This window comes from Ranitomeya imitator, chromosome 1, assembly GCF_032444005.1.
Source record: "Ranitomeya imitator isolate aRanImi1 chromosome 1, aRanImi1.pri, whole genome shotgun sequence".
In the NCBI taxonomy this organism is placed as follows: Eukaryota; Metazoa; Chordata; class Amphibia; order Anura; family Dendrobatidae; genus Ranitomeya; species Ranitomeya imitator.
In genome coordinates, this window is record NC_091282.1 from 400,650,780 (window position 1) to 400,662,148 (window position 11,369).

Genomic DNA, 11,369 nt, shown 5'->3' on the forward strand with positions numbered 1-11,369 from the left:
CAGAGAGGCAAGACACAGGTGAGAAGTATATATGTATATATATATATATATTACATCATTGTCTAAGGGTCACACTTCCGTCTTTCTGTCTGTCCTTCTGTCTTTCTTTCACGGATATTCATTGGTCACCAATCAGCGACGGGCACAGTCCGATTAGTCCCTCCGCTGCAGTCAGTGCCCGGCGCCTGCTCTATACTCCCCACAATCAGCGCCCGCTCCATAATCCCCTCCAGTCACCACTCACACAGGGTTAATAGCAGCGGTAACGGGCCGCGGTGTAACGCACTCCGTTACCGCTGCTATTAACCCTGTGTGTCCCCAACTATTTACTATTGATGCTGCCTATGCAGCATCAATAGTAAAAATATGTCATGTTAAAAATAATAAAAAAATGAAAAAACCTGCTATACTCACCCTCCATCGCCTTTCCCGCTCCTCGCAACGCTCCAGTGCCCGCTCCATCAAGCGGCAGCTTCCGGTGCCAAGGATGGTATGTGAGAAGGACCTGCCATGACATCACGGTCATGTGACCGCAACGTCATCACAGGTCCTGCGCTCATACCAACCCTGGGACTGGAAGCTGCCTCGTGCGATACAGGGCCAGAATTCATCGGAGGGTGAGTATATGTTTATTTTTTATTTTAAGTCTGTATACTACGTGGCTCTGTGCTGTATACTCCATCACTGGGCAATATACTACGTGGCTGGGCAATATACTACGTGGCTGGGCAATATGCTACGTGGGCTGTGCAATATACTACATGGCTGTGTTATATACTACGTGGCTGGGCAATATGCTACGTGGGCTGTGCAATATACTACATGACTGTGTTATATACTACGTGGCTGTGTTATATACTACGTGGCTGTGCTATACGCTATGTGGGCTGTGCTATATACTGCGTGGGCTGTGTTATACACTACGTGGCTGTGCTATATGCTACGTGGGCTGTGTTATATGCTATGTGGCTATGCTATATTTCTCTGCTGTATCTGCATCATGAATCATGCTATGTGTTAAAGGGGGGGCCCACTGAGACTCTTTCGCCCGGGGCCCTCTAAAACCGCGGCCGGCGCTGCAGCTCTTTAACGCTATTGACGTGCGGGCCCGCGCCCGTACGTCAATAGTTAACAACAGCCACCAGCCATTTGGAGGCTGGCAGCTGAAGTCGGCCGCAGCACACACATCGACGGCTTCTGACGTCATTGTCAGTCGCCGGCGAGTGCACGCTTCAGCTGCGTGGAGAGAGCAGGAGCGCGGTCAGGTAAGCAGAACTTGTTTTTTTTTTTTGCAGACCCTATCATGTGTGCTGCCCTATTTTTGGTAACCTTTATGTGTATTGAGCCGAGGGGGGGGGGGGGGCGCCAAACTCTAGAATTCGCCCTTTTCTTACTTTCGACTCTGCAAAAACTCTTACGGTTTCACTCATTCATTCTCGTCTGGACTATTGTAACTCTCTCCTAAACAGCCTCCCTCTTACCAAAGTCTCCCCGCTCCAATCTGTCCTGAATGCTGCTGCCAGGATTATATTCCTCACCAACCGTTACACCGATGCCTCTACCTTGTGCCAGTCATTACACTGGTTACCCATCCACTCCAGAATCCAGTACAAAGCTACTACCCTCATCCACAAAGCACTCCACGGCTCAGCACCACCCTACATCTCCTCTCTGGTCTCAGTCTACCACCTTACCCGTGCTCTCCACTCCGCTAATGACCTCATGTTAGCATCCTCAATAATCAGAACCTCCCACACCCGTCTCCAAGACTTTTCACATGCTTCGCCAATTCTTTGGAATTGGAATTCTTTGGAATACACTACCCAGGTTAATACGATTAATCCCCAATCCCCACAGTTTTAAGCGTGCCCTAAAAATGCATTTGTTCAGACTGGCCTACCGCCTCAATGCATTAACCCAACTACCCCTGTGTGGCCCATTCATATAAGTTAAACCATAATCAGGTTCCTCTCATCATGTTCTCATACAATTTATGCAGTTAATAGCCCTCTGTCTGTACTGTTACATACGTAGGCAGTGAACTGGTTCATGCAGCTTTACATGAACACCCGAGCCCTACACTATGGCTGGTCCGAACAACGAAACCAATTGTTACCATCCACCTTTCGTGTTTCCCTTTTTCCTATAGTTTGTAAGCTTGCGAGCAGGGCCCTCATTCCTTTTGGTATTTGTTTTGATCTGTGATTATTGTTATGCTGTAATGTCTATTGTCTGTACAAATCCCCTCTATACTTTGTAAAGCGCTGCGGAATATGTTGGCGCTATAGAAATATTATTATTATAAATATTATATTAAATTGGACATAATTTCACATAGAACCCCAAAATTGGGCCTGGCAAACTTGTTGGCACCTGCAAATTAATATTTGGATGCACACCCGTTGGAAAAAAATAACTGCAATCAATCACTTCCTATAGCCATCAATGAGCTTCTTACAACTCACAACTGGAATTTTGGACCACTCTTCTTTTGCAAACTGCTCCAGGTCTCTCATATTTGAAGGGTGTCTTCTCCCAATGTCAATTATAAGATCTCTCCACAGGTGTTCAATGGGGTTTAGATCCGCATTCATTGCTGAACTCTTCAGAACTCTCCAGCGCTTTATTTCCATCCATTTCTGGGTGTTTCATGAAACATGTTTGGTATGATTGTCCTGCTGGAAGACCCACGACACAAATCCAGCTTTCTGACACTGGGCACTTCATTGCCACCCTAAATCCTTTGGTAATTTTCAGATTTCATAATTCTTTGCACACAGTCAAGGAAGACATTTTCCTTAGCAAATCCACTAGTATCTGAAGGGAATTCAGCAGCAGCAGATCTACACAAAATCATGAGGATCTTGCTTCAGACTTTCCTCTAGACTAGCGGGGGAAGGTGGGGGGGGGGGTGTTCCTCATCTTTGCAGGGGATTTTTCAGCCCAAGCACATCATGGCTGACGGTGACAGCAGTTTTTCCCAAGTGACCTCTACAGCTTCTGATTGGCTGTAGCAGTCACATGGGACAGAACGTCTGCACAGGAGCTGGGATGTGCAGAGATCGGCATTGAAACCCTACTAATTTTTTTATGTCATCTCTGTGGTTCAAAGATTCATGCATCACAAAATCTTAAGTGCCCCGGGTAATTACCGTGAATGAAAAAAAAGCTCATCTTGTCAATCATCAGAAAAAAATGGAAAAATAACCCCTTATAGGAATGTGCACGAAAGGTCTGTTTCTGGTGGTTTCTGCCTAGAACTTGCCTGAAAAAGAGCTCAATAAACTTTAAAAACAATGAACATATGGACAGCAATGTCAAAACTACTTTCTGTGCCTTTGTTCCGTCTTCTGTAACTTCTTTTAACCGCTTCAGCCTTCAAAAATGCATGAATCAGCTAAAATAAATAGCATAAATTGGAAGGGTGCCCCAAGTAACAACATAGTAAGTGAAGATGCAGCAAAAGGGTTCTATATCATGCATGGAAACAACAATGCCAACACATGGAACTGATTTTGAGGAATTGGAATGGATCATTTGCACAGTGTTAATATTACTATCATATTTGGGTTGCCCTACTTATTGAGGGTTTAGCGGTGTTGTTATATTGCGCAAATAAAATTTTGGTGTGTTTTAAATGGTTTTAGATTTGTCTTGTCTACTAGTGTTAATAAACGTATTTTTATATTTATCAATCAGGTGTGCATATCTTATAGGTATTGGCCTTTGTTTCTTCTCTGTTGGAAGCTAAAATAAATGGCCAGACATTTCTTCAAGCAGCTTCTGCTTGGAATAAGCCACGATTTTATATATAAAATTTACGATGCAAAGCCACAGAAAGAAACGTCAGACAAGATGCAGGTATCCAAGCACCTATAAAAACATGTATGCAATTACTTTAAGGGCCGTCAGTTCTTTTTTGTTACGTGTGCTTTTTGTTGTTTTTACAGATCACAAACTCATTTCATATGTCTTTTTTTTGCAGACTAATTATCCGCAAAGCAAAAATGGAAACGCCTTACTTTGATCCTTGTTGGAGATAAGACTCACAAATGCACCAATGCATGTAAATGACCCTGTGAATAAAATGGATAGCATGTCGATTTTTACATGTGTGCGTGAGTTTGTTTGTAAAAAAATATATATATGCTGAAAGAAACGCAGACCTTTTTTTTTTACATAATAAAAAAAAAAGGATGTGTGAAAGCAACCGAAGGCTAAATTCACATTGGCATATAAAAATGTCTGATTTTCATCCCCCAAAAATGAACAATTTGCCATCTGTATGCAATCTGCATGGCATCCATTTATGTATCAGCTCAGCAGTTATTAAAATTTACAAAAACAAGGAAAGTTTCCAATGTTGAAGAATTGCAACGCATCCTTATAAACTGTATGCTATACAGCTTTTGTGCACGCATAGACTTAAATAGGCAAGTCTCATCCAAAATACATAAGAGACTATTGCATGCTGCAATTTTATCTTTTATATATAAAATGGTCACCTGAACAGCCCTATGGAATACCATGATGTGTAATGTTATAGTATTACATATCTCAAACCAAATGCTAGTTTCTGATGCGCGTTTCGCCGGTTGCTTTCACAAGGGACTTCACATCGTCAGAATTGATTTGATACATTATCATCATACATATATGTATTGGTGTTTAATTCTATCTTGCACTTCTGTAACACAGGAAACTGAAAATGGTCTTGTAAATGATTAATAGCTGCTGCTGTAATAAAAAAAAAAACAGATTGTATGCAGACTGCACATGGATGGAAAATGAGAAAAAAAATCGTCTTACGTTTCTGGATGAAATTCTGACGATCATTTAATACACTTGTGTGAACCTTCTCTAAGTGTGATGATCACTCGCTGGTGGTGATAAAATGAAGTAATGTTCATGTGAGGCTGTACAGTGCAAGATGACCAGTTGGGATCTGTCTACTTGCTTTTCTTGCAGCTCTGCTCTTACTGAATCAGGAAGCCAAACTTTTCATTCTGTTACCTAAAACTACACTCCAAATAATGAGCCAGCTATCATTTGAAAAGTGATGCTCTTGGCTTTAATACCAAGATCTATGTTTTAGTTCTTACTCTTAGCTTCGGCATGTGAGGGCTCAATATCCATAAAGTGTCAAAGTGGAATTAGGCAAAACAGACCATGACAATTTTTGTGTGATCATTCTAGAAGCTGCTCACATTTAGTCATGACCAGACCTCTGCATTCTCTTGTCCTTTTATTCAGATTTTCAGAAACACAGCAATATAAAAATGTGGCTTCCCGCTAAACCCAAAATCCTGCGCTCTGTGCCATAGTAGAAGAGGGGGTGACAGTGTTAAGGGTTGTTTCAGTTTCCAGTATTTCTATCCCTAATTTCTGTGTAGTGCAAAAATCCTGCCATGTGTCCGTGTACAGTTGTGCTCAAAAGTTTACATACCCTGGCTTTCTTGTCCTTTTTTCAGAGAATATGAATGATAACACCAAAACTTTTTCTCCACTCATGGTTAATGGTTGGGTGAAGCCATTTATTGTCAAACTACTGTGTTTTTTCTTTTAAAATCATAATAACAACCTGAAACATCAAAATTTCCCTGATCAAAAGTTCACATACCCCATTTCTTAATACCATGTATTGCCCCCTCTAACATCAATAGCAGCTTGAAGTCTTTTGTGGTAGTTGTGGATGAGATTCTTCATTTTCTCAGATGTAAAGCTGCCCACTCTTCTTGGCAAAAAGCCTCCAGTTCCTGTAAATTCCTGGGCTGTCTAGCATGAACTGTGTGCTTGAGATCTCCCCAGAGTGGCTCAATGATATTGAGGTCAGGAGACTGAGATGGCCACTCCACAACCTTCACTTTTTGTTCTGCTTTAGCCAATGACTGGTCGACTTGGCCTTGTACTTTGGATCGTTGTCATGTTGGAATGTCTAAGTAAGTCCCATGCGCAGCTTCCGGGTTGATGATTGCAAATTTGGCTCCAGTATTTGCTGATAATGTGATGCATTCATCTGTCCTTCAACTTTGACTAAGTTTCCTGTGCCTTTGTAGCTCACACATCTCCAAAACATCAGCAATCCACCTCCGTGATTTACAGAAGGAATGGTGTTCCTTTCACCATAGGCCTTACTGACCTCTCTCCAAATGTAACGTTTATGGTTGTGGCCATAAAGTTAAATTTTGGTCTCATCACTTCAAATTACCTTGTTCCAGAAGTTTTGAGGCTTGTCTCTGTGCTGTTTTTCATATTGTAGGCAAGATACTTTGTGGCATTTGCACAGTAATTGCTTTCTTCTGGCAACTCGACCATGCAGCCCATTTTTCTTCAAGTGCCTCCTTATTGTGCATCTTGAAACAGCCACACCGCTAGTTTTCAGAGAGTCCTGTATTTCAGCTGATGTTATTTGTGTGTTTTTCCTTGCATCCCGAACAATTTTCTTGGCAGTTGTGGACAGCATTTTTACTGGTCTACCTGACCGTGGTTTTGTTTTTACAGAGCCCGTGATTTTTCATTTGTTAACCCCTTTACCCCCAAGGGTGGTTTGCACGTCAATGACCAGGCCAATTTTTACAATTCTGACCACTGTCCCTTTATGAGGTTATAACTCTGGAACGCTTCAACGGATCCCGGTGATTCTGACAATGTTTTCTCGTGACATATTGTACTTCATGATAGTGGTAAAATTTCTTTGATATTACCTGCGTTTATTTGTGAAAAAAACGGACATTTGGGGAAAATTTTGAAAATTTCGCAATTTTCCAACTTTACATAGTAACATAGTAACATAGTTAGTAAGGCCGAAAAAAGACATTTGTCCATCCAGTTCAGCCTATATTCCATCATAATAAATTTGAATTTTTATGCAATTAAATCACAGAGATATGTCACACAAAATACTTAATAAGTAACATTTCCCACATGTCTACTTTACATCAGCACAATTTTGGAACCAAAATTTTTTTTGTTAGGGAGTTATAAGGCTTAAAAGTTGACCAGCAATTTCTCATTTTTACAACACCATTTTGTTTTTAGGGACCACATCTCATTTGAAGTCATTTTGAGGGGTCTTTATGATAGAAAATACCCAAGTGTGACACCATTCTTAAAACTGCACCCCTCAAGGTGCTCAAAACCACATTCAAGAAGTTTATTAACCCTTCAGGTGTTTCACAGGAATTTTTGGAATGTTTAAAAATGAACATTTAGCTTTTTTTCACAAAAAATTTACTTCAGCTCCAATTTGTTTTATTTTACCAAGGGTAACAGGAGAAAATGGACCCCAAAAGTTGTTGTACATTTTGTCCTGAGTACGCCGATACCCCATATGTGGGGGTAAACCACTGTTTGGGCGCATGACAGAGCTCGAAAGCGAAGGAGAGCAATTTGACTTTTCAATGCAAAATTGACAGGAATTGAGATGGGACGCCATGTTGCGTTTGGAGAGCCACTGATGTGCCTAAACATTGAAACCCCCAACAAGTGACACCATTTTGGAAAGTAGACCCCCTAAGGAACTTATCTAGAGGTGTGGTGAGCACTTTGACCCACCATGTGCTTCACAGAAGTTTATAATGCAGAACCGCAAAAAGAAAAAATCATATTTTTTCACAAAAATTATCTTTTTGCCCACAATTTTTTATTTTCCCAAGGGTAAGAGAAGAAATTGGACCCCAAAAGTTGTTGAACAATTTGTCCTGAGTACGCTGATACCCCATATGTGTGGGTAAACCACTGTTTGGGCGCATGGGAGAGCTCGGAAGGGAAGGAGCGCCGTTTGACTTATCAATGCAAAATTGACAGGAATTGAGATTTGGAGAGCCACTGATGTGCCTAAACATTGAAACCCCCCACAAGTGACACCATTTTAGAAAGTAGACCCAAGGAACTTATCTGGATGTGTGGTGAGCACTTTGACCCACCAAGGGCTTCACAGAAGTTTATAATGCAGAGCCATAAAAATAAAACAAAATTTTTTTCCCACAAAAATTATTTTTAGCCCCCAGTTTTGTATTTTACCAAGGGTAACAGGAGAAATTGGACCCTAAATGTTGTTGTCCAATTTGTCCTGACTGAGTACGCTGATACCCGATATGTGGGGGGGAACCACTGTTTGAGCGCATGGCAGAGCTCGGAAGAGAAGGAGCATCATTTGGAATGCAGACTTAGATGGATTGGTCTGCAGGCGTCACATTGCGTTTGCAGAGCCCCTAATGTACCTAAACAGTAGAAACCCCCCACACGTGACCCCATATTGGAAACTAGACGCCTCAAGGAACTTATCTAGATGTGTTGTGAGAACTTTGAACCCCCAAGTGTTTCACTACAGTTTATAACGCAGAGCCGTGAACATAAAAAATCCTTTTTTTCCCACAAAAATTATTTTTTAGCCCCCAGTTTTGTATTTTCCCAAGGGTAACAGGAGAAATTGGACACCAAAAGTTGTTGTCCAATTTGTCCTGAGTACGCTGATACCCCATATGTTGGGGTAAACCCCTGTTTGGGCACACGGGAGAGCTCAGAAGGGAAGAAGCACTGTTTTACTTTTTCAGCGCAGAATTGGCTGGAATTGAGATCGGACGCCATGTCGCGTTTGGAGAGCCCCTGATGTGCCTAAACAGTGGAAACCCCCCAATTATAACTGAAACCCTAATGCAAACACACCCCTAACCCTAATCCCAACCCTATTCCCAACCGTAAATGTAATCCAAGCCCTAACCCTAACTTTAGCCCCAACCCTAACCCTAACTTTAGCCCCAACCCTAACCCTAGCCCTAACCCTATCCCTAAACCTAGCCCTAACCCTAATGGGAAAATGGAAATAAATACTTTTTTTAATATTTTCATTTTTCCCTAACTAAGGGGGTGATGAAAGGGTGTTTGATTTACTTTTATAGCGAGTTATTTAGCGGATTTTTATATGACAGCCGTCACACACTGAAAGACGCTTTTTATTGCAAAAAATATTTTTTGCATTACCACATTTTGAGAGCTATAATTTTTCCATATTTGAGTCCACAGAGTCATGTGAGGTCTTGTTTTTTGGGGGTTGAGTTAACGTTTTTATTGGTAACATTTTCGGGCACGTGACATTTTTTGATCGCTTTTTATTCCGATTTTTGTGAGGCAGAATGACCGAAAACCAGCTATTCATGAATTTCTTTTGGGGAAGGCGTTTATACCGTTCTGCGTTTGGTAAAATTGATAAAGCAGTTTTATTCTTCGGGTCAGTTCGATTACAGCGATACCTCATTTATATTATCTTTTTATGTTTTGGTGCTTTTATGCGATAAAACTTTGTTATAGGGGTTAACTAGTGGGACAGTTTTATAGGTTGGGTCGTTATGGACGCGGCGATACTAAATATGTGTACTTTTATTGTTTGTTTTTTTTTATTTAGATAAAGAAATGTATTTATGGGAATAATATATATATTTTTTTTCATTATTTAGGATTTTTTTTTTTTTTTTTTTTTACACATGTGGAAATTTTTTTTTTACTTTCTTACTTTGTCCCAGGGGGGGACATCACAGATCACTGATCTGACAGTTTGCACAGCACTCTGTCACATCAGTGATCTGACTTAGAGCACTGCAGGCTTACCAAGCGCCTGCTCTGAGCAGGCACTTGGTAAGCCACCTCCCTCCCTGCAGGACCCAGATGCCGCGGCCATCTTGGATCCGGGCCTGCTACAGGGAGGGAGGTAAGGAGACCCTCGCAGCAATGCGATCACATCGCGTTGCTCCGGGGGTCTCAGGGAAGCCCGCAGGGAGCCCTCTCCCTGCGTGACGCTTCCCTATACCGCCGGCACACCACGATCATGTTTGATCGTGGTGTGCTGGGGTTAACGTGCCAGGGGCGGTCCGTGACCGCTCCTGGCACATAGTGCCGGATGTCAGCTGCGATAGGCAGCTGACACCCGGCCGCGATCGTCTGCGCTCTCCCTGTGAGCGCGGCCGATCGCTATGATGTACTATCCCGTCGAGGGTCAGACAGGCCCAGGGCACCTCGACGGGATAGTATGTCTAAGGTCAGAAAGGGGTTAAGCACAGTTTCAATGCTGCTGACTGGCATTATCAATTCCCTGGATATCTTTTTGTATCCCTTTTCTGTTTTATACAGTTCAACTACCTTTTCCCATTGATCCGTTGACAATTCTTTTGCTTTCCCCAGGACTCACAGTCCAGAATCGTAAGTGGCTGGATGAAAGATGCAAGAGTCTGTCAGGATCCCAGAAACTCACTCAGCTTTTATGCACACACTGATTACAAGCAAACAGGTCACAGGTGAGGATCTTACCTTTAATAGCCATTCAAACCCATTTGTGTCAACTTCTGTGCATGTTATCAGGCCAAAATCACCAGGGTGTGTGAACTTTTCATCAGGGTCATTTGGATTTTTTGGGTTGTCATTATGATTTAAAAAGAGAAAACACAGTAGTTTGACACTAGCAGGCTGCCGTCACACTAGCAGTATTTGGTCAGTATTTTACCTCAGTATTTGTAAGGCAAAACCAGGAGTGGAACAATTAGAGAAAAAGTATAATAGAAACATTTCACCACTTCTGGATTTATCACCCACTCCTGGTTTTGGCTTACAAATACTGATGTAAAATACTGACCAAATACTGATAGTGTGACGGCAGCCTAATTGGCTTCAACCAACAACTAACCATGAGTGGAGAAAAAGGTTTGGTGTTATCATTCATAGTCTCTGAAAAAAGGCCAAAAAAGCAAAAATTCTGCCAGGGTATGTAAACTTTTGAGCACAATTATATATAAATCGGAACTAATGCCCACTGAGTGTTTTTCCACTCCACAGCCATCTTGCTGGTCAGAGTTACGCTGACCACAAACACATTGGCAAATTTCAAAATAACAAAATAAACTGCAAAGTTGACAATATAATAAACCACTTGAGAATGTTATCTGACACCAGCTAATATTTGGCCTACTACAGTCTATCAGATTCCGTATCCAAGATGATATCTGAAAGTATGGAAAGAACTGAACCACCCTCACCTTCCTGTACTCGTCTGCTTCTGCTTACCACATGTTTTCCAACTAAATCACCTGACCTAGCTGAGATCCCATGGGCTAGAAACATGTAAAAGACACAAGTTCATGCTAGGTTATTAGAAATAAACTTGAGAAAGAAATGTACTATATTCCTATAAAATATAGACAAGCTTAAAAGCTGCTTTATTCTATACATTGTAGTCTTTTATCAGCAATCTTATTAACCCCTTCACCCCTGGGCCATTTTTCTGTTTTCGTTTTTTCCTTCCCTTCTTCCCAGAGCCATCATTTATTTTATTTTTTGATCCATATATATATGAGGGCTTGTTTTTATCGGGACGAGTGGTA

At 41.6% G+C, this 11,369-nt stretch overlaps 1 long non-coding RNA gene across 1 annotated transcript; it reads left to right on the plus strand.

Moving 5' to 3' along the window:
• On the plus strand, positions 1 to 10,338 carry LOC138657831 (uncharacterized). The gene is made up of 3 exons (XR_011317210.1): positions 1 to 18; positions 3,986 to 4,066; positions 10,177 to 10,338. It is a non-coding gene; the product is annotated as an uncharacterized lncRNA (long non-coding RNA).
• Positions 10,339 to 11,369: the final 1,031 nt, after the last annotated feature.